This window comes from Felis catus, chromosome C1, assembly GCF_018350175.1.
Source record: "Felis catus isolate Fca126 chromosome C1, F.catus_Fca126_mat1.0, whole genome shotgun sequence".
Taxonomy (NCBI): Eukaryota; Metazoa; Chordata; class Mammalia; order Carnivora; family Felidae; genus Felis; species Felis catus.
This window is the reverse complement of record NC_058375.1, coordinates 77210654-77235171: the sequence shown is the minus strand read 5'-3', so window position 1 is coordinate 77235171 and position 24518 is coordinate 77210654. Positions and strand designations below refer to the sequence as shown.

The 24518-nt window shown below is 43.3% G+C and overlaps 1 long non-coding RNA gene across 2 annotated transcripts; it reads right to left on the bottom strand.

Moving 5' to 3' along the window:
- Nucleotides 1-903: 903 nt before the first annotated feature.
- Nucleotides 904-18828, bottom strand: LOC111561768. Of its 2 annotated transcripts, none has more exons than XR_002744599.2 (5): nucleotides 18690-18828; nucleotides 18480-18602; nucleotides 13334-13474; nucleotides 12729-12871; nucleotides 904-1422 (listed from the first exon to the last, which is right to left on the bottom strand). It is a non-coding gene; the product is annotated as an uncharacterized LOC111561768 (long non-coding RNA). The 2 variants fall into 2 exon arrangements; XR_006584542.1 differs by having other exon boundaries at nucleotides 12729-12853.
- Nucleotides 18829-24518: the final 5690 nt, after the last annotated feature.

The window sequence follows — 24518 nt, the reverse complement described above, 5'->3', positions numbered from 1 at the left end:
GACCAGGACCAGCTCTCCTGACTGCCTATCTGGTGCTTTACCCACCCTGCAGACATGAGCAAAAAAAATAGAAAAGCTCATTGTACTCATCAGGATAGGCCACCTGCTATAAACACTGCCACAAGTATCAGTAGCTTGATACAATGAGAATTTGTTTCTTGTTTCTGTCACAATCCAATGTAAGTAGCCGGTGGGCCTTCCCCCTTCCCTCTGGGTGAGCCCTCTCTTAGGCTCTTGGTGTTCTTGGTGTCCTGTTCATTCAGCCAGCAAATGAAAATGAAAAAAACAGACCAAGGATGGTACCTGGGAGGGTTTAGCAGGCCAGGCCTGGAAGTGGCCCATCTCACTTCCATTGTCTGGAATTCAGTCAGGGGGCCACATGTAACTGCAAGGGACTCTGGGAAATGTAGTCTGTGCTCTGGAAGAAGAGCACTCTCATGGACACTCATGAGTTCTAGAAGTATCTCTTGAGAGGAGCAGGATCAAGGGGCCTGTCTTCACTTTGTAATTTTGTCCTGAATTTACTATGGGCACTTGAACTTTAGGTCCCTATAATATATTTATTTAAATATGATTTCCTTTGAGGTCACTGCAGTTGGCACACTTGTAAACAGGGGGGAAAGGAGGGGGCAGTGGCAGTTTTAAGCTGCTAAAAATTTCATATAGCTTTTCAGGGTTCCTTGTCCTATTTTTTTTTTTTTTTAAGAAAGAGATTGAGAGTGAGCAGGGGAGAGGGGCAGAGTGAGAGAGAGAGAGAGAGAGAGAGAGAGAGAGAGAATCCCAAGCAGGTTCCATACTCAGTGCAGAGCCCAACATGGGGCTCAATCCCACGACCCTGGGATTGTGACCTGAGCCAAAATCAAGAGTCCAATGCTCAACTGACTGAGCTACCCAGGTGCCCCATATTGTCCTATTTTTGTTGTTATTTGATTGACTGAATTTCGTTTTGTTTTGCTTTGTTTTTTCTTTTGTGAACATTCATTATATAGTTACTATATGCTAAGGGCTACACTAAGCACTTAACATGTGTTATCTCTGTTAATCCTCATAACAATGCTGGGAGGTGAGTGGTATCATCATCCTCACTTTACAGATATGAACATGGAAGCTTAAAGAGGCTATAAACAGACTAAAGTCACAAAGCCCGTAGGTATGAAAGCTGAGATTTTAACCTGGGCCTCCCCCCATTCCAGACCCTATGCCATATACTCCGTCGGCCTGTGGCTGGCAAGCTTCTGGCCAGAGCTAGAGCCCAGTCCAGCTGAGACAGGCCTCTGAAGTCCAAGCATCTCTGCCGTGTGAATTCCATTTGTTGACACTGGGGTCACCATGTACCTCTCTCCTGTGGAAGCTGCCAGGGCATCCAGGCTCCTATAAGCATTCTCACCACGTGAAGGGATGTCAGAGTTGCAGCAGCTCTTCCTTGAATATAAAACAAGTTATTTCATATTTACACATTTTTTGGTCTACATTTTGGAGACGAATTTCACCCAAAATGAATTAATTTATGCTCAGCCCTGTATCTCTCCTCAGTAATATTGAATTCAATGAGATATTTCAAAAGGAATCTGCAGCAGTTCTCTTAAACCTCTATGGTTCCAGGCTAGTCAGATCTTTCATTACATGCTTTTAAATACTTAGAACACCCTGGGAGTGAAGCACTGGATCAATTAGGGCAAACTGACTAAAGGTTAATTTAACAGAGCCCCCAGCAGATGCTCTGCCTGTCCTTGTGGCTCGAGGGTCTAACAAGCTGAGCTACTTTGTGTAAACACCATTAAAAGCATAACTGGACCCGCGTTGTGTATCTACCCCACCAATAGAGAGTAGCTTAAAGAACCTTATTAGAAGAAAACCATTGGGTGTAAGGGTGGGGAGCAGAAGGGAGAGAAGGGGGTTGTTGAGCTATTGAACTCTAATTGAACAATAAACAAGGGCTTATTATAAGCTCCGCTCCCAGTACTCAGCCTGTGACTCCCTTTGGGAGTTTCATTGCAAGCAGAATTTAATCACACATCTGTCTTTCCGGGGCATCATACCACTCCACTTGCCTCTAGTTCAAGTACCTGAAAAGTGTGAACAATGGATTTTGAGATCATGATGACTTAGAGGTTGACTATGCAGGGAGAGCTCAAGCAGCACAAGGCTGAAACTACTCAAAGGTGGTCCCATGGCTCAGGAATCAGGCGTGGAAATGGCTCCAATCCTGTGCACTCTTCTCTAGCAGTGACAACCATCATGGCAACCGGAAGCCATGATAACTTCTCAGGGACTCATTATCTGGTTTTCAGGTTATTCCCATGGAGGTAGGGGGAGCACCTGAGTCCCCTTCTCCTCACCTAGCCCAGTGGTTCTGTATCCTGGCTGAGTATCAGAATTACCTGGGGAGCTCTTTAAAATACTGATGCCTAGGGGTCTTATCAAAAGGATGGTATTTTTTACAAGCTCCCTGGGAGGACCTAATGAGCAGCCCGAGCTGAGAAGCATGGGAGTGGCCTCGACCCTTCTCCAGCTTGGTTGAGTACTTTGGTCCTGGACATCTTGGATATAAAAAAAATAGAAATGAGGTGGGCCTCAGAGCTGCTACTCATGGCTGACAGCAGCCACTGGGTGGGCCAGCTGTACCTAAGCCTCTATTACACAAGGAAGATGGTAGGACTGTATGATCCTTGTGGGCAGCCCCCAACTCAAGTTTCTTGCCTTTCTTCCCATCACATGGTCTTATTGCCACATGACAATTTAATGAACATTTACAGAATATTTTCATATGCCAGGTGCTGGGCTGGGCAACATAGAGAGAAAGAGAAGAAAAAGACATGGTCCTTATCAAAGAGTTTAACAACAACCTTCACCAGGGAAGCAAATACAATAGTATGGAAATCAGTTTCCTACATATTAACAGCTCTTATTAAAGGTTGAGATGAGACATAAAAGTAGGATTGCATAACATTTTCAGAGATTATTGGTGCCTTTCCCCATTATAGAGTTAATTAACGACTTTAAAGTCTCTTCTCCCAGATCCATTCTCTCTCTCTCTCTCTCTCTCTCTCTCTCTCTCTCTCTCTCTCTGTCTGTCTCTCTCTGTCTCTCTCTCTCTTTCTGTCCCTCTCCAGTGCATGCACATGTGCACACAGACACATACCTTCTTCAGAAACAGGAAAGGGCTAAACATAGATATTTTAGATACCAGCCACAGGCCTGCTATCTTTTTTTATGGGGAACCTGTTTGTAGGAAAACCTGAGTGAACTAAAGTTTAATCAAGGCTGCAGAGTCCTTCTAAGGAACAGGAGCCCCCATCTAAGCTCAATGTGCCTTTGCACATGGCTGCTTCAGACCCCCGCGTTCATTCAGTCAACTAAGATTTGAGCCCTTTTATGCAGATACCATGCTAGACACTAAAAAATGTTATAGTGAACCCCTGACACCATCCCCCCTACCCTACTGGTGCTTAAAATCTAGTGAGGAAGACAAATGTGAGTGTAAAATTACTACTGTTTTAAGTGAAGGTACATTGAGGGATGTAATATTGTTAAAATGGGAACAGACCCAGGACATCGAGGAAGGACCCCCCCCCCCCAGAACTTGGTCATGAACCTGAGCATCACATCTACAATGTGATGGGCTGGTGACGAGGTGGTGGTGGCATTTCATTCCAGTCAGAAGGAAAAGTATAAATGAATTAGTGAGGATGGGCTAGAATTAGCGAGGATGGGCTAGTGGTTCTCAGAGTGTGGTGTTCAGACCGATGTGGGTACCAGAGGTCCTTTCAGAGGTTCCATGAGGTCAAAATTATTCTCATAATTATACCAGGATGTCATTGCTCCTTTTCACTGGATTGACATCTGCACCAATGACATAAAAGCACTGGTGGCAAAACTTTGGGGTGTCAGCAAGGCAGTGGCACTAAACTGTACTTGTAACCACTGTATTCCTTTTCCACGTACTTGTAGCTGGGGGAAAAGCCAGTTTCACTTAGAAATGCCTTTGATTAAGCAATAAAAGTTATTCTTTAATTAAATCACCACCCTTGAGTACACATCTTTTTAATATTCTGGGTGACAAATGGGAAGTACGCATAAAGCACTTCTGCATACAACGTGCAATGGCTGCCTTGAGAAAAAGCACTTATTTGGTTTTTTGAGCTGTAAATGGAACTAGCTGCTTTTATCATGAAATACAATTTTCGCTGGGGGAAAAAAAAAAAAAAGAAACCAAAACCAAAAACTACTGACCATAAACCATAAACCATAGTTCGTGGTTACTCAAACTTAGGTTCTTGGCAGACCTTTGTTGTTGTTGTTGTTCTTGTTCTTGTTTTATAATGAATAAAGCCCATCTGTCACTTCAAGGAAAATAACTGAAAGTGTTTGTTACCAAAGATGAAACTCAAGCTTTCAAACAAAAATTAGAACTTTAAAACTTGTACGTACTACCATGAGCTTAATAGCTTCCTAATACTTAAAGACTGCAATGAGGTTGATGGTGATACTAATTAATGTGATTTTGTATATATTATATAATGAAATATGTCAGCATTTGGAAGATGTGTTTAACTCGGTGAACCTGTCTTTTCTAAATAACCAATGCAAGAGGTTACAAAATCATGCCATGAGTAAAGGATCCATTCAAAGTGCAAGATAGCCCTAATGGGCTTAATGTAACAGAGTATGAAAATTTCATTGGTATAGTTTCAGACTCCATACTGTAACTCACTTTTAAATTTAAATTTTTTTTTTTAGAATTTGAGAGAGAGAGAAAGAGTGCGAGTGGAGAGAGGGATTCAGAGAGGCAGAGAGAGACAGAATCTTAAGCAGGCTGCACACTCAGCATGGAGTCCGATGAGGGTCTCGATGTGGGGATCCATCCCATGACCCCAAGATCATGACATATCCGAAACCAAGAGTCAGATGCTTAATTGACTGAGCCACCCAGGTGCCTCCATATTTTAACTAACTTTTAAGAAACTGCCACTTGTCAAGTTTTGATGTATTATTCAAAAAGAATATCCACCATCATCAGAAAAGGCTATTAAAATACACCCCTTTTAACTACATGATCTGTTTGAGGCCAGATTTTCTTCACATACCTCAACAACAGTAACAAAACAGATTGCAACTGATTAAATGCAAGAGCAGAGATGAGAATCCAGCTGTCTTCAATTAATCCAGAAACTTGCAAAAATGTGAAATACTGTCATTCTCACTAGTTTGTTTTGGAAGCTAGCTGGTTTTCATAAAAATATGTTATTTATATTAACATGTAATGGTTATATTGTTATTTTAAAATGAATTAATATGTACACATTTTTTAAATGTCTCAGTTTTAATGTCTAATCTGGAAATATTGCCAGATATAATCCACATAAACAAAAGCTCTTTGGGATCATCAATAATTTTTAAGAGTTTAAAGGGGTCCTGAGACCCAAATAGTTGAGAACTGCTGGACTAGATTATTTTGCAGTAACAAAATTGTCTTGAATCTCTGGCCACACAGAACAAATGTTTATGTCTGTCTCATGCACAATCAGGCAACTCTCCAAAGACAGCTGTCTTCCATGCGCTGACTCAGCACCCAGGTTACTCCATCTTGTGGTTCTGCTGTCTCAACATATGGCCTCCACCATTGCTGTTCTGGAAAAGAAAGCTGGAAAATGGCACATCAGCTCCTAACTCTTCTGTGCTGTGTCACGTCCACTCACAGAACTGGTCACAGGGCCCCACCCAACTGCAAGAGGGCTGGAAGATGTGAGAAAGTTTGTGAATATTTGGTGAGCAGCAAATGGCTCCAGGTACCACAGACAAAGAATGTGTGGTGAGAAACTGAAGCTCCTTTGGGAGAAATGATAGGGCGCAAGTAGAGAGATGAAGCACAATGCAAGGAAGGGCAGGGGAGACCTGTAGGGCCCAGACTGTGTAGGCTGGCTTCATAAGCCATGGTGAAGGCTGTGGTCTTTCTTAGAGCAATGGAAGACATTGGATGGTGACAACAATCTCAGCTGTAGCTGTCAAAGGCCCACTGTAGCTATGGAAGGAGGTCAATGAAGGGGCACAGGAGTGGAAGCCACTAGGCTGTGCTGACAGATGGCATCTTTGGGGAAAAACAAAAGCCTGGATTTGTGGCGCTTGTTGATTTATGGTGTGTAAATACTCCTGCCATGGCCAACTTCAAACTCACCAATTTGATGCTACTGAATGCAGACTCAGGCAGAGACATGCATGATCAACTCTTGTGAACCTGTAGAGATGGTTTCAGTGATGCTGAGGCAATAAAGCGAGTTAGAAAGCTACTCCAGAAAAAAAGATGATGGTAGTCTAAACTTTTGTGTCCTTTGAACACACAGCTGGAGCTAACCCAGTATTCTGTGTATGCCAGTGGCTGAAACTCCCTGTTCCACCACAAACATCACCACCGCCACCAAATATCACCAAGATTTTCCAAACATTGCTATGACATATGAGGGTGAGGCTATCTCCCTATCTCCCTAGCATTCATGCACAGTCTTACCTCCAGGACAAAAGTATGGGCCTACATCCTTTAGGAGTGAGCAAAGAGGGGCGCCTGTGTGACTTAGTTAAGCATGCGACTCTTGATTTCAGCTCAGGTCATGATTTCACCGTTTTAAGATTGGGCCCCAGGTCAGGCTTGGTGCTGAGTGGGGAGCCTGCCTGGGATTTTCTCTCTGCCTAAATAAATAAATAAATATTAAAAAAAAAAAAAAAACGAAAACAAAACAAAACAAAAAGAGAATCAACAAAGAAATATCTCCTCCCCCTTTAGCTCATCTTCCCAGACCCATGTTTGCAAACACCCTCAGATATTCTGGTAACACTTCTCCCCAACTGTTCCAAGGAGGGGGCAGCCCGAAAGCTTCCAGAAAGGCCATACTTGGGTTTTCAACCTCTCCTGATTTCCATGAAAAGATCCACAAGAGTGAAAATAATTACAGTCTACAGCTATAGGTTGCAAATAAAAGTATAAAAAAAAACTTGCAAGTTTGTGAATGAGATGAAAATCTTGGTTTTTGCTGGCTGGTTTAGAATGGAACCAGGTGACTATCTAACAAGGACAAGGGGTAGAGTGAGGGTCCCTACCCCAGGGTTCTCTTACTGAGTTACAGTTACCTGAGGCTTAAAGTAGCAGCCAGATATGCCCTTCATCTAACCCAACCTTGGGTTTAGTTAGTTCACCCAGGCTCTTTTTCCTTCTCCCTTCCCCATACCTGTTTTCAGAGCGAAATAACAGCTTGTGTGAACCTGAAGTGGTGCCTGGGGTGCTGCTATTTAAATAGCTCTGCCTCTAAACACAACAGGTGTCCCTCACAATCTAGATCCCAAAGTTTAACTGTTTGTTTTGTTTTGTTTTCTCCAGAGGGCCATATGGATTTTTTATTTGAAGAGCTTGCCTGGCTCAAATAATAATCTCCACCTCTCACCCTCTTCTGGCCTTCCTTTCTCCCTCCCTTCCTTCCTTCCTCCCTCCCTCTCTCCCTCCTTCTCACTTTCTTTTTCCTCTTTTCCTTTCTCTTCATATAAAGCCACAGACTGAAGTCTTCCTCAGCAGCCTCATCCGTCCCTTCTGATGGTTCTAGAAGTTACTGGCCCTTAAGCAGAGTGACACTACTGTCCTGGCTCTGAGCTCCCCTCGTCCTATTTCTACCTGCTGGACAAACCTCCCAACCCGAGCTAGAAACTTCAACAGATTCAGTCATAATATCTGCACCCTCATTAAAGGTCTTATATAATCTAAGTCACTAGACACTGGAGGAATCAAAGGAGGGCTACGAAGGTTGATGTGGTAGGCAGATGGGGAAGAAAATGCCACCAAAACCTGGATACCACCAAATGCTAACATTCTCTCTTGAGACAAATGACAGGTATGAGAGAATGAAGCATGGACATACAATTTTGTTTTAGAAATTTCCATTTTTATTCCTAAATTAACTGAAACCACTAACTAAATAGAAGACCTGAATGCAGAAGAGGGCACACCTTTTTATTTCACTGGAGTTGTTTAATCCAAATACTTCTGCCTATGTAGGTACAAGTCCCAAGTAACTAGATTAAGAGACTGACTTCTCTTACTTAGATACTAAGTATCTAAGTATCTAAGTATCTAAGTATCTAAGTATACTAAGTAGCTAAGTATCTTAGCTATCTTTACTTAGATAGCTAAGTAAAAACATTTTTTAAGTTTATTTATTTTGAGAGAGAGAGAGAGAGAGAGAGAGAGAGAGAGAGAATATGAGTGGGAGAGGGGCAGAGACAGGAGAAAGAGAATCACAAGCAGGCTCCACACTGTCAGTGCAGAGCCCAACGGCAGGACTCGAACCCATGTACTCATCACCCGAGCCGAAACCAAGAGTTGGACAGTTAACCGACTGAACCACGCAGGCACCCCAGTAAAAACATTTTTTAAAAAGTGATCTCTCATCACCATCATTTGACAAAATAAAGGACATTTTAACATTCAATATTTCAATGAATTGAACATGATGGAAACCCTCTACATTGTCCTTTTTCACCCAACAAAGGACTGGTGAAAAATGACAGCCCACGTTATAACATTTGAGAAGCCAAATCTCAGTGCATCCCACACCATCCAAGAGAAAGAGACTATATTTGGTAGTGATTCCCTTCAGACTTACAGAGAAGTGAAATCTCAGAGGGGTTAAACAACTTGTCCAAAGTCACACAGCTAACAATGTCAGAACTAAAATTCAATCCCAAGATGCAACTCTTTGTATTAAGCCAAGGATAACATTTTCCAGCCCCAATATTGAATAAATTTTACTAGATATATTCTTCCTGCTATATCATTCTCTGCCTATCCTATTATGTTTTTGATTTCACAAGCAAGCCTACTACCAGGTAAAGAGATTCTGGAATAGAATAAGTCCCCCTTGTAAATTATTAGCTTCCTTGATTACAAACCAACCTCAGCAGAGTTTAGTTATCGTAAGTCTATTTCCTGAGGCCTCTGAGGCACTATTGGGGAAATGAAGAATAGGTTGTGGGGTTTTTAGACTTGAAAAACCTGATTTTCCAGCCCTAGAACTCAGAGACAATGAACATGCAGACAAGCACTAACAGGGCTGTGGGGAACTGCTCTGGCCAGGCTGGGACCAAGTGGGATGGATCCTCCACCTGCCAGCCAGATGGGTCTCCAGCCAGGTGACATGTGTACTGACCGTGTGACCTTGGGCATGTCACTGGGCCACAGCTTTTCCTCTATGAGTGGCAGAGATCTAGATAAAATCATCTTGAGGGCTTCTTCCAGGCTGACTAAAACAGCAGTAACCAATGTCATTCACAGGACATTTTCCGCTGCCAACCATAGAGGTCAGGCATTTCTCCCCTTTAAGCTACATACAATCTGGGCATTGAGCAAGACTTCTTTCTTCATTGTTTTTCCAGTATCCTCTACTTTCACCAGCCTCCAGGGAGACGAATACTGGGCCAGCCCAAGCTGTTTCCCTCTGAGGAGTTCTCATGCAGGGCTGAGCTGTAACTCATGTAGCCCAGTAGCACATTTAGGTTTAGATTTAGGTTTATGTGTATTGCTTGATTGCCTCCATTCATTTAAAAGTGTGACCTCAGTCCACACCCCCAAAATGTCCCCAGAGGGGACATGTCTCACACCCAAGTGGTCAGCTACTATTACCAGGCTGCCTCAGCCTTCTTCCTCCTCTTGTGTCCCATAGAGGTGACTCCCAGCCAATCAGAAAAGTGCCAGTGGGAGTGGACTCTGGATGTTCCCAAAGCTCCCAGTGCCAGTGACAGACTGGGTGGACTTTACTGCAGTGAGGAGGAGGAAGGGACCCCCCTCCCCCCCACCCCCGACACAGTGGGGCTGCGCTCCAGGGTCTCACTCAGTGTCCCTCCCGTAGTTACATCACCTTGGTCTCTAACTTCCTGTCTCCAGAGGGAGCCAGGAGGGACAGATGCCATTCATTCCATGGCCTCCATCCTCTTCTTCCTCTCTGTCCCTTCCCCTGTGGAGACTCCCCCACCTCGTGTGTGTGTGTGTGTGTGTGTGTGTGTGTGTGTGTGTATTGGGGGGTGGGACAGGCTGAGGTTATCCCTCACACATATAACCCTAGTGTTGGAGAGTGAGTAGTTCTTGGGAAGGGAACTACGGTATTGAAGGATAGGGGAGAGAAAAATCAGTTTTCGCTGTATCCCCTTTTGTATGGTTTGAATGTTATACCAAGAGCATGAAATGCCTTTTCAATAAAGTAAGTTTGTTTAAAAAGAATGATTTTTGAAATAATCCCACAGGGTCCTGAATCTTTTTTCTTTCTTTTTTAAAATTTATTTATTTTGAGAGAGAGAGTCTGAGAGACAAAAGCAGAGGCAAAGAGAGAGAGGGAGCGAGAGAATCCTAAACAGGCTGTATGCTGTCAGCACAGAACCCAACTCGGGGCTCAACCCCACCACTGTGACATCATGACTCGAGCCAAACTGAGGAGTCAGATACCTAACCGAAGGAGCCACCCAGATGTCCCACAAACATGCGTATTTTTAACATTACTTTTCCTCTAGTTTCTTTCTCTCTGTGGAGAAATTCCCTATGGGGAACTCCCTGCTGTCTAGCCTTTTTAACTGTTCTCTGAATCAACTAATGCACTCCTTTTTGTCTGCCCATCACAACACTCTCATGTGAAGAAATCAACTGGAATGGCAAAAAAGGGAGGACTCAAAACTTCTCTGAAGTGGGAAGATGCTGTAAAGTGTCACCAGTCTTTCCTTCCACCCATTCAAGCATCCATCCATCCATCCATCCACTGAGATTGCTAGGTCTTGGATTGCAGAGTTGATCACAGATGTGGTCCTTCCCCTCAGGGAGCTTCCGGTCAGATGTGAGGAAGGCGTGAACTCAAGCCTGTATTGGCCTAAAATTTCTTTGCATTCCCAAACCAAAAGGCTTATAAGAAACCTGCGTTTGTGCTCACCAAGTGCCCCTAAGGTTGGGCTAAATGTACCTTTAGAACAGCCCCTTTAATGCCATACGTTTAAGAATCCACCTTAAACTCTGGTAAACTATGCAATTCCCCCCAGAGTCTATATAACATACAGTAATTTGTTGGTTTTTCAGGCTTTGTGGGCCTAAATGAAAGTACCAAAGAATAGGTTACAACTTTTCAGGCTTCCTTTACTCTCAGGCAGATGCTCACCCTGAAGGGATACTTGAGATTGAATGTGGCCAAGCAAGTGAAATGGTTTGGAAATAGCAAATGGCCATCTGAATGCAGGGCATTATTGCCACTATGGCAGCTGCTGCTGACGGTGGGAAGGAGCCCAGAGTCTCTTGAGGCTTTAGTGTGGGTTTGTATGACTGGAACTAAATGAAGTTACATCCCATCCATCAATCAATAGTGACAGAGTAGCCCCTAACTGCCAGGTGCTGGGACGCAGCCCTGAACAAGACAGACAAGGCTCTCCAGCCAGAAAGAAGTGGAGCTTTAAGTAATTGCTCAGGGCATGCTGACAGAGCAGAAGGCCTGGGCCAGTGCTGCCCAAACTTGCTCAGAGTGGGCTTGGATATGGTCTTCCTGTGTCTATCACTGTGCCCCCCTATTTGTTCACAAAGTTGGTCAGAAAGCAGCATGATGGCAATAGGGACACGGGGAGTCAGGAAATAATGGAGTCCAGTCACAATATTTGAGGACACATTGCACTTCTTTCTATGCCAGACTTCTCAGTCGTTAAAGAAAGGATTTTGAAAAAAGAAGAAAGGATGGCTAAGGACAATCTGGTTCCAACAAAAGCTGTGATTCAGGAGTCAGGGAACAGACAGTGGCACCACTCTGAGAGTGCTTACCCAGCTCTTGCACACACATGCATGCACACCCACACACACACACACACACACACACCCCACACACACACCATTGCCCCCAAAGTGAGGACGTTGAGATCACTTGCTTCCAGTCATAGCTTCCCTCCCTCCCAGGACTGGATGCCAGCTGGGGCTCTCCTTTGCCCTCAAAATCCAGGTGAAGTTGTACAGTGTCTGCCTTATACACATCCCCAATTCCCATGGCCTGTGGAAGTCAAAAGCCCTCTTGAATATTTCCGAGAATTCAGGGGAGCAGTGGGGTGATGTTCCATTTGCCAGCGCTCTGGCTCCTGAACTCCAAGGTACTGAGTAGAGGACTTTCCCCATTTTCCATGTTTGTCTTTATCAATGAAGACACCACATCCTAACACACATGCCTGTGAGTGATTCCCTCACCTGCACCCCAGCGTAAGGGATTGTTCATATTCATTTTCCTGCTCTTAGCACCAGCCTACACCTGGAATCTAGTAAGTGTTCAACATTATTTGATGAATAAATAAAAGGGAGGAAGGAATGGTGTGAGAGGTGTCACTGATGTTACTTTGAATGGCAGGTCAAGGCCAACCCTGGAGAAAACTGTGTTAAAGTCAATAAAAGTTGCTTCTCATCCAGAGTCATTCCGGTCCTGCCTGCTTCTGATGCCCTTCTGGGTCCTGGTCCAATTCCAGTCTAACCACAAGCTGCTGAGATGTTAACTGACAATGAAAGTTCATAAAAGTTCAACACATTTGCTCCCTGACCCAGCCTGTTTGCATTGAGAGGCTTCCTCTGTCTCTGCCCTACCCTCCAACTGGGTCAAGTAATACCACTGCAAAGTCATCCCCGCTCGGACTAACCCATACCTAGCCAGACGCAGAACAGAACTGACTTCACAGTTCTGTACCCTTACCCTTTATGCAGAACTTGCTTCCAGAAATGATCAGTCTGCAGCACTTTTGTTTGTTTCTCCAGCTCAGCCTCTAGATCATGAGCATTTTTGTGATTCCTTCCCCAATTCCAGAGCCTCGCTCAATGCTGGAAACATAGGAAGACCTAGTAAATGTTTGCAAAACAACAAAGAAAGAAAAATAAAAAGAGTAAGGGGGCAGCCATTTTGAGAGTCAATGAAGAAAAATAGCAGAACTGCTTATAGAAAACAAAAGGTGGGGAGAGTAAAAAATTTGACGGAGAGAAAGATGGAAAGTTCATTCAGCATTATTGGACAGATAAGTCATTTGGCAGAGCATGCTGAGGGAGGCCTGGGTTTTCTAAACCCCAGCTCAATGTTGTTTTCATACTGGCTTTATCATCTCTGTCACATTATTTTTGTTTGTGTTTTGCAGCCTTTTGGGGATTACAACATCAATTCGCTGTCTGCTGGGTTTCACAATTCTCCCTTCCCATCAAGCACATACCATGAGGCACATACAATAATTGCTTTTTATATATCCAAGAATTTAAATTATATTTTGCTTTGCAAACTTCATGATACCCCTTTGAGATAACTGGAAATACCTGGTGATGTTGTGAAACCAGGCCTAAGAATGGCCATTTCCCAATGTGCTCAGCAGGGCTCCCATGGTTAAGAAAGAGCACACAGTTTCAAGCTCACAGCCTTCTTCTTTACTTAGAATTCGTGTTCAGCTCAGTTTAAACCTAGGGACAAGTGGCAGGATAATCCAGATTATTGACGAGTCAAAAATGTATGCAGAAGTGAGTATTTTCCTTCAAAATAGTCTATTAATTTAGTCAAAGAGTTTTGACTTGAATTAGCAAACTGTTTCTATTCTACACTTGGCTGTGTGGCACCACAAACTGTAACTACTATAACCACTAGCCAATTCCAGCTACTGAGCCCTTGAAGTATGTCTAGGCTGAATTTTGAAGGCTTAGTTACAAAACAAAAAAACAAAAAAACCCTCAATAATTTTAACATTGATCACATATTAAAATAATAACATTTTAGGAGTGCTTGGGTAGCTCAGTTGGTTAAGTGTCCGACTTCGGCTCAGGATCTCACTGTTTGTGAGCTTAAGCTCTGCATCAGGCTTTGTGCTGACAGCTCAGAGCCTGCTTCAGATTCTGTACCTCCCTCTCTCTCTGCCCTTCCCCTGCTTACACTCTGTCTCTCTCTCAAAAATAAACATTCAAAAATTTTTAAATAATAACATTTTAATATGTTGGTTTAATATAGTACTAAAATTAATATTAACTGTTCCTTTTTACTTTTTTTAAACATGGTTAATGGAAAATTTTATATTACATACGTGATCTGTATTATATTTCTATTGGACAGCACTGGTAGAGACAATGCCTAGATGCACTCAGTAAATATTGTAGCAAAAAAAACCCATGAAGATTGGATCACCAACAGAGTGAAGGGAGAATTCCTTATAGGGGAAAATAGTTCATTTTAGACAAAACCAAAACTTTGCTTGAATTATTAGTCCCATCACAATTTCCATTTCACAGTGCAATCCATTAATGAGCTAATGCCCAGAGGTTATAATGAATGGAAATTCTTTCTTTTTTTTTTTTTTAAAGATTTTATTTTTAAGTAATCTCTTCACCCAACATGGGACTCAAACTCACAACCCTGAGATTAAGAGTTGCCCACTCCACGGAGCCAGCCAGGCGCCCCAAAACTATTTCTGTATTACAGAATACAGTAAATACATCAAGTTGCCATTTCCTCCTTAATGAAACCCTGCGCCTAAATCTTTACATTGTCATGATTACTTTATGTGTTTTCCTACATCATCTCTGGACAGTGAGCTCTTTGAGGACAGAGACCCTATGTAGGTCACCTGTTAGAATGACCAACCATCCTGGTTGGCCCAGGACTGAAGGTTTTTCTGGGGCTTAGGACTTTCAGTTATAAAACCAAGACAGCCCCAAAAAACTTGGATTGGGTTGGCCACTCTACATGGAAAATATCCCCCAAACCCTTCAATATTCCTTGTGCTTGATATAAAATAAGTGCTCAATAAATGCTTTTAGTTGAACTTGTACTAAAAACTGTGAACTTGTACTAATGTTTTCTCAGTTGTGTATAGACACCCCTGATAGAACTGAAGTACCTTCTAAACCAAAGAAAGACTAGTATGAGATGTTTTTTTTAAACATGGTTGACCAGAGGTTTCATAATCAGGGTGTCTTCCCAGGCATTAGCACTGCAAGAACAATCTTTTGTCCCTGTCAGGGGAACTTAGGGGGCCATTGCCATCACCAAAGACCCTACTCAGGTAGGGGAGACAGCTAGTTTCTTGAGCTCAACGAGTTCCAATGTACATTGTCTGTTAAACAAATGCAGCACAGTTGTGTGTTTGGGACAGAGAGGAACAAGGAGGATACAGGAAAGGCTGAGGACTTAAGGGAAGAAAGAACAATTCCCTGATCTGTTACTGGCTTCATCCAGGAAAAGTATTAGTATATGGTACCAGGATTCTGGGACCCCAGCTCAGAAACTTTTCCACAACAGACACAATCTCACAGTATGATTAAGAGCCTGGGTTCCAGAATCAGAGTCCTAGGTTAAAACCTGGCTCTGTATTTGCTAATTTTCTCTGGGCTTCAGTTCCTTATCTGTAAGTGGTAACAAGAATACTTAACTCATAGGCTTATTGTAAAGAGTAAATGAGCTGATGGATATAAAGTGCTTTGTGCAGTTCCTGGCACATAGGAAGTACTGGATGTGACTGCCAGCCATAATTATCCTGTCACTCAAGGTCAACGGAGAAAGTTGGTACAAAGAAAGAGCATGGACTTTGGAGCCAGACGTAGAAATATTTCAGTTCAGATCCATACAAATGTGGTCTCTTGGTGCTTCACTTGATATATTTGTGAGGTAGAATTCCACCTTGTAGGATTGTTATGAAATGGGATGTAATAAGTAAGGTACCCAGCTCATGGTGATCAATGAAGATGATTGATATTGATCAATGAAGATAATTGGTAAGATTCTTTCTCTCTCTTTTTTTAATGTTTTATTTATTTTTGAGAGAGAGCATGTGAGTAGGGGAGGGGCAGAGAGAGAGGGGGACAGAAGATCTGAAGCAGGCTCTGCATGACAGCAGAGAGCCTGATGCAGGGTTCAAACTCCTGAACTGTGAGATCATGACCTGAGCTGAAGTCAGATGCTTAACCAACTGAGCCACCCAGGTGCCCCTTTGGTAAGATCCTTTCTGTGTTCAACTCATCTTCTCTAATCTGAGTCTGAGAGACCCACTGGATTTTCTGTCTTCCAGTGTACCCCAAACGCCCAACTCCCATGCCTAGGCTTTACTATCTCGGTTCTAGAAACTGATCCTAAAATGCTAAAAGCCTGCCTAGCACTCAAGATCCAGCTAGAACCCACCTTCTCAAATGTCCTTTCCTCTCACCAAGCAGAGAAGGTAGCCTCGGCCAACTGTCCCCACATTTAATCTATTCCAATGAGTCAAGCTGTATTGCCCTTAGATAAAGTCAGCATTCCACAGTTCTTAGAAAGTGGCAATGTAGAGAAAAGTAATGGCAATACAGTGAGTTTATACATTTTACAATGTACAAACGAAAGAAGGGAGGTAAAGGAGATGAAGAAGGAGAGATGTTAAGAGGGACTGGTCAGAATCTGCAGTCTCCATGTGGCCACTTTCTGCTGAATAGGGGCCCCAATGGTCCTGGCTAGGTGCTATCTAGGCACCCACATGAAACAAGCTATAGTTAAGTATATGTTCATTTGTTAGAATCAATGAGTGATCATCTGTATCTACCTCCAAGTTGTGACAGGTAAGATTGGCTCCAGTTTTTTTTTTTAATTTCTTTTGTTTCTATAATTAAAAAAAAAAAAACTTGGTGGGGGGGTACCTGGGTGGCTTAGTCAGTTAAGCATCTGACTTAGGCTCAGGTCTTGATCTCACAGTTCATGAGAGAACTGGCTCTCATCTGGCTCCTCACTGACAGTGAGGAGCCTGCTTGGGATTCTCTCTCTCCCTCTCTTTCTGCCCCTCCCCTGCATGCTCACTCTCACTCTCTCTCTCTCTCAAAAATAAATAAACTTAAAAAAAAAATTTTAAGTAATCTCTACACCCAACATGGGTCTCAAACTCACCACCCTGAGAGCCAGTCAGGCACTCCTCCAATGGTTTTTAAAGCAATGATTTTCAAACTGCAATGTGCATCAGAAAGGCCTGAAAAGCTAGGGAAACTCTGGAGTGCTGGGCCCACCCCCAAGGACTCTGGGTCAGTCCATCTGGGGCACCTGCATTTTAAACCAGCCTTCTGGGAATCACTGGTGCTGATGGTCCTTTGGCTGGTGGCCAGCCAGATACTGACCATTCTGTTCTCTCTTATCCAAAGGCTCACACACCCCAAGCCTCTTTCCCAGCCTCTCTTCTGATATTGCATTTGCTTTCACATATAAGCAACTCTCAGGCGTCCATAACACCTTTTCTCTTGGAACCTTAGAATAATGAAAAGTCTCTAATGGTCCCAGATGGGTAAGTTCCCCTGAATCAAAGTGAGGTCAGGTCGGGCAACCTGTTTAAAATTCACAAGTCTTGTGAGTGTCTCTAGGTCCTGACAAAACAGCAGTCCCTCTACCCCCTCCCCAATCACTGCCTCTGATCCACCTGCAGTGAAAGCAAAAGATTGTCCTCTGTCCCACGGATGCTGTGCGAGAAGCTTGTTCTCTGTTTCTTACAGCAGGTGCTTACTGGTTTGTTCATGATCTGCTGCCTGAATTCAGTACCCCAGGTCTCCAGATGTTACAGGCAAGAAAATGTGACTAGGAGAAGCTACCTCTGGTCGATTTAGAAAAAGCAGAGAGAAAAGCAACTGTGGAGACTGGCTCTTTGGTTTTATCAAAATCACTAATTTCACGGACTTCACCTTCAGCCTCTGCGTGTCATTTACCCATTTTCTTGTTTTAGTCACCACTTAGTGTTGCTGTCAGTGTTATTGTCATCTTTTTGCAAAACTTCTTACCAATATTCATGCAAAAGAAAGGTAAAATGAAGTTTCCTGAGCCCCCCTCAGGCAGCCTGCATCCAGATGTTTATCCAGAATCATAAAGACTTTTGAAAGGACTTTACAAGTGTAAAAAGCTCTCAAACAGACTGATTGACAAAATACCAACTTCCGTCCAACCTCACTCCTCAAAAACTTGTGTTTCTGGAGGAGTGATTTTAGAGGCCTAGGAACAAAGCCTAGATTTGGTAAATTTAGGAAGGATAAGCAAAGCAAAGAATTTCTTTGCTTTACACACAGAATAACTGAAAAAGGAGGCAAGTGAGTGAGTGAGGAGTGTGGGGGAAGGGTGTTCATTCCTGTGTTGAAAGAACAGAAAGGGAGCATATTTTGCTTTTTAATTTTTTTTTTTTTTTTTTTTTTTTTTTTTTTTTTTTTTTTTTTGGTGCAAGGCAGATGGGCTGTGGATTGACACTAAATAAATCCTTGAATAAATGAATCTCTCAGCTCTGGGGAGGGAGTGGTGTGGAGGGAGTGGGGGATGGTAGGAAGTGGCATGTACATATGGAGCAGATAACTTTTTTAAGGAAAGAAGGATTAAAGCAAGAACCTCAGGGCATTTCATAACTGTGGCATTTTATTCTTGCTTTATGTGGATTATTGGAGATTATCTGCTAAAAGCAAGAGCCCAGTCTAGTGTTACTGTTTGACTCACCCTTCGTTTCCTCTCATTTAAAATCTGTCTCCTCTGTGATTTTCATTTGGTCAGAGACAGACGACTCTGGAGTGTAAAAGAAGTTTTCCTGATACACGAAAGGCTCCACACAACCAACCTTCTCTAAAGAACAGAAATGAGTTTTCCTGTCAAATGCAACCTTATAAAATCGAAAAGCCCAATTAGAAGCATTAAAAAGCAGATCCATACAAGACTTGGGCAGCCAACTGCAGGGGCCTGTAAAGCTCAGAGCCGCTGAAGCTGGGTAGAGCCGGCTGGTGGCAGAAGCCGCGCCTCTATGGGCATGCGCCAGCTTTTCACTGCACCACGTGATCTCTGCAGGTTCTCGGGGACTTGTGCTTACGAACCAGGCAAACGCTCGTGCTTTGCCTCGAATGTTACAAATCACCCGAGAGAGAAGCCGTACTTCAAAGGGAAAAGTCTTTCCTTGGGCTTTGTGGAACCAGAAAGCAAGGATGTTCTAAAGTGAAGCCCAGCGGAGGCGGGGTTCAGCCTCCTTAAAGTTCAGCTGGGGGATTCTAGACACAAGGGATCATCTGGGAAGGTTAAAAAGTAGTCATCTAGCAGTCTCGGGAATTATGACCTCATAGAGCAATGGGCTTTGGGGCCAATTCCAAAGTGTGGATTCTAGTCCTGGTTCTGTTTCCCATTGATAGTCTGACCTGAGACAAACTAGTTAAATTCTTTAAGTCCCAGTATCTTTATTTGTGTGACAGGAATAACAACATTGTCCTCACAGGCTTGCTGTGAGTACTTATGACTTAGTACGCTGAGCTCTCCTTCCTTCGATATTTAAATGCTCCAAACAAATGCTCAGTAAATATTACTTTCATTTTCCTGCTGCTTCTGCCCTCCTCCCACCTGCCCCCAAACTCCTTCCTTCAATCAAAACTGCTGCCGTGCCTACCTGCCTCGGAGATTTATTTCATAATGTCAGAAGGGGATGATTGGATGAAACCTGAAAACATTGATGAATTCCCGTAACAGACGCATGCGTGGGTAAGGCCTATTGAGGGCAGCTATTCAGGGGTGACCATAATTTGCACCTGATGTGAAGTATGTCCCCACCAGAGAAACTGCCTCACAATTCTGGTCCAGGTCCAGCTGGAAGCAAGAGCAGGTGGGTCCCCAGCAAGTCTGCAGGCAAAGGGTAGAGAACCAGCCCATCAAGAGAGAGCAGCAGATGAGGCAATGGGGAGGGGGTGGGCCCAGAGGAGACAGGGAAGTTGAATCAGGGAGAAATCGAGGCCGAGGCGTGAGCCAAGGAGGAGGACACGTTGACTCTACAAGCAGAGTGAAGTCAGGGGAGGGGAGAGACTCTAAAGGCCTCTCCAGGAATTCTGGTGCAGGGACTCGAGGGCAGTAATCCTGACAGAATGGTGATTTGAAGCTATGTCTACATAGCACTCTATAGTGACAAAGCCAATTCGTGTATTGAAACCCACAAAATGGAGGCCACCCCACAGTGCCCTGTCCCAGGTCACAGATCTAAAACCTAAGTCAGCCTGCATTTACAGGAAACACCTCACTGCCAAGGAAACCTAACATACACCAATCAGAGCACCAACTCCGGTTTGGCTAGCTCACCTTACCCTACAAAACAGGACCTGCTAGCCTTATAAGGAAATTCTCATCTTCTAGCCAATCATGCTGTTTCTTGTTGCCTCTTCCACTGGCTCTTGCCCAAATATCCCTCTGCAAGAGGGCTCCACTGCTCGTGGCAGTGCTGTACTCCCCCAACCCATGGATTGTTTTCCCTTAAATGAAGGACGTCATATTCATTACTAAATTGTTTTTGTGTTGCCATTTGACAGAATAAAAATAGGGGGCGGTGGATTAGACCTAACAGACCAGTAGGAGGGAGGTAGGGCTGGGGATGGGGCCTTGAGCACACAGAGAAACTTGGCCTAAGAATCTGTATTTTTTTTAAGCTTCCGCCAAGGATTCAATTTGGGAGCTCCTCCATTAGTGGTGTCATGTTTTGCATGACAGTGAGCCAGCACAACCATCTGCTAGATCGCAGTTCCTTCTCTCATTGTTATGTAAAGCTCATGTCTCAGCTCACAGTGGTTTCTTCCCGCAGGGACGTGAACAAGGCATTATAGGCACAATTCCTAAGGACCTATAAAAAAGGTTTCAGACTTAGAAAAAAAAAAACTGGCTGTAAACTGTACAGCATCAAAATTAATAAATGTTTACATGCCTGCAAAATGTAACTTTTTCAAGTACCCAAATATAACGCCGTTTCTATTTTGTTGTACATAAACGATCGTCAAGTATTCAAACTCTGTTCCTCAGTTGCTTCTTCTATGTAATGGGTATATAATAATAGTACCTTTCTCAGAGGTATTTTTTAAGTCCTCAGTTGACATTGGGGGAATAAGTGTGATGTGGAACGTGAAGCCCTACGGGGCCCTGGTGCATGTTGTGCCAGCATGACTTCAGCAATGGTGTTGTCAATGGTAAGGAAGATGACGGTGAGACGGTGAGAGCACACTTTTTCCACGCAATATGTTTAAGAAATCTTGGTATACTAAGCATTGGTGGCGTCAATATTCCTCTAAAATACAGTGGTGCAGCAGGCCAAAGCCAAACCGTAGTTCTCTATAAATAGCCCCCCACCTGCGTGTTCTGGTCCGGCTGATGAGGATGCGAGGATGTGGCATGGTGCTTTCAAGTCACAAAGTGTGCCAAGTGCTTTCACATCCTTAATCTTCTTTCCTCCACGTAGTGCCCTGGAGGAATCAGGGGTGAGCTCTGTGACTTTGAACAAGCCCTTTAACCTTTTCAGGCTCAGTGTGCTCACGGTGAATTGGGAGAGAGAATTCCTGCTTTGAGCAACCCACAGTCTTGCAGGAATCAAAAGGGAGACTGTATGTTAAAGTGCTAAACCCCATGCCCACATATAAATCTCCGATCTGCCCTTATTTTGGGAGATAGGAGACTAACGTTGACAGAAATGACCTGACGGGTGCACAATCTCTCAGCTTACAAGAGGGAAAGGCGGGACGGGAAATTGGGTCAGTGTGCCTTCCTTCACACAGCACAGCTTCCTGAACGGCTAATATTCCCTGCAGGCCCGTCGCGCAGAGGCCAAGTAAGGAAAGGCTCAGGTCACACAGACCCCTGCGGGCAGGGTTTTGTAAAGCAGACTTGGCCAATAGATCACCGTACCCCAGCCCCATAGGTCAGGCCACCACCTCTCTGTGGGAAGCGTGGTTTCCCGTGTCAGACTCGGCGCCAAGCCAAAGCCCTTTGGGGGATATTTAACTCTTTGCTACATCCCAATGTATATAGGGTTGTGAGGTGCAGTGGGGCCTAAGGTTCCTGCTGATGTGGTTATGAGTTGGCTAATGAATGTATTTCTGCCTGAATTCAAGATAACAATAGCTCCCATTTCTTGAGTGTTTCATATCGGTACTTTACCCACATTATTTCCTTTGATTCTTACTATAGCCCTCTGAGGACATAAGCACTCTTATGATCTCCATCCATCAGGTGAGAAAACTGAGGCCCTTACAGGTTAAGTTACACTTCCAGCGTAATGCAATCATGTCTGTCAAAAGATAGGCAAGAAAGGGGACAGTCTGATCTTCAGTACCAAATGCATCTTTGGCAACATTGTGGACAACAAAAGCCAAGTCCCTTTTCCATTGTAATTTGTTGAATAACCTGCACAGCTTCTCTTTAGTAGATCTGAGTGGGACAAGGTTGTTCCTGTTGATTGACGGGGATTTTAGTATGAATATTTAATGCGCAGGGCAGCCGGTACACTTGGCTAATGTAATATTTCAAGCTCTGTTTTCATACTGAAGGGATTTGCCCTCCCTTAATGCATGTCTACATCCTGTCCCAATCCTTCCAACAGCATTTTCCACACAGATAATGCCAGTTCAGGGAGCCTCTTTTTCCCAGCTCTCAGTTTAAGATAGCACTTACTCTTATCTTGAGATAAGGATTTTTGTGATGACAGAATGCCACTGGGCATTGTCTTGATTTTTATCATTTCCTGTCCAGGCCCTCCTTGCCTTCTTGGTTACAACCCATTGACAGAATCAACTTGGCTGATGTCATTCACATGAATCGTTCATGCCTTTACCATTCTATCTCTATATCCATCTCTATCCCTGTCTCTGTCCCATTCTCTTTCTCTTCTTTCAGCCAAGCCAATTAGATTAGCAAGGACTCTATCATCAGGATGTACACTCTTGTTTTCTGTGTTTCTGAAAACTCTTGAGGAGCAATTGCATACAACTAACATTATATTTATAGTGAAAGATGAAATACTTTCTCTCTAAGATCAGGAACAAGGCAAGGATGTTTCCTCCTACCCTTTCTGTGAGGCAAATAAATGTATGCATTTAGATTGGAAAGAAATAGGTAAAACTGTCTTCATTCATGCATGACACAACATTGTATGTACAGGGGGTTCCTGAGGAGCTCAGTAGGTTAAGCATCCGACTCTGTTTCCGCTCAGGTCATGTTCTCGCAGTTTGTGAGTTCGAGCCCAGCATCGCGCTCTACGCTGGCAGCCTGCTTGGGATTCTCTCTCTCCCTCTCTCTCCGCCCCTCCCCTGCTCATGTTCTCTCTCTCTCAAAACAAATAAATAAACTTAAAAAAAATATTTAAAAAAGCATTGTACATAGAGAATCCCAAAGAATCTAGGACAAAATACTAGAACAAACGAACAGGTTGAGTTAGGTCCCAAGACACAAGAGCTAGACACAAAAACCAGTTATACTCCTGTATATGCACATCCAACAATCCAAAAATAAGATCAAGAAAACAATTGCATTCGCAATAACATCAAAAAATATATGTAGCAATAAATTTAATTTAACGGTGGAAGACATACACTAAAAAGGACAATGCGTGGATGGGACACATTAGAGAAGATCTAAATAGAGGAAAAGACATCCCAGGCCCATGAATTAGAAGAATCAATCAATATTGTTAGGGTGACATTTCTCCCCAAATTGATTCATAAATTCAACACATCCCTATCAAAATCCCAGCCTTTTCGTATATGTTGACAACATGATCTTAAAGTTTACATGGAAATACAAAGGAACTGGAATAGCCCAAAACAATTGTTAAAAAGAACAAAGAGGACTTCTACTACTCACTCACAGAGTTTCCTATAGAGACACAGGAATCACAGTAGTGAAGACAGTGTAGCATTGGTACAAGGACAGACATGTAGGTCAATAGAACGGAATTGAGAGTCCAGAAATAAATCTCACAGTTGTGGTGAGTTGATTTTCAACAGAGGTACAAACACAGTTCAATGAGCCAACTGTAACCTTTCCAATAAATAAATGCTGGGACTGGATGTCCATATGCAGGAATCCCTACAATCTGATATGCATACAAAAAAGTGCAGTTACCTCACGAAATACACAAAGATGATCTTAAAGACCTCAGTGTCGGATCATGGACCTAAGTGTAATAGTTAAATATAAAACTTCTACAAGAAAACATGGAAGGCAACCTTTGTGACTTTGGATGAGGCAAAGTTTTCTTAGATACAACGCCCAAAGCAAACTCACGAAAATGAAAATCTTTGCCACTTCAAAAAACACCATTAATCTGATAAGGCACTCATAGCTAGAATATGAGAGAGCTCTTATAACCCAACAATAAAAAAATAATGAAATTAGAAAATGAGCAAGGCTTTTGAGTGGATATTTCTTCAGACATACACAAATGGTAAATACACACATGAAGAGCTGCTCAGCATCAGTAGTCACTAGGAAAATGCAGATTAACACCTGCAATAAGATACCAATTTACATCTGCTGGAATGACTATGATAAAAAAAAAAAAAAAGATTGGGGTGCCTGGGTGGCTCAGTCGGTAAGCGTCCGACTTCAGCCCAGGTCATGATCTCACCGTTCCTGAGTTCAAGCCCCGCATAGGGCTCTGTGCTGACAGCTCAGAGCCTGGAGGCTGCTTTGGATTCTGTGTCTCCTTCTCTCTCTGCTCCTCCCCCACTCACACTCTGTCTCTCTCTCTCA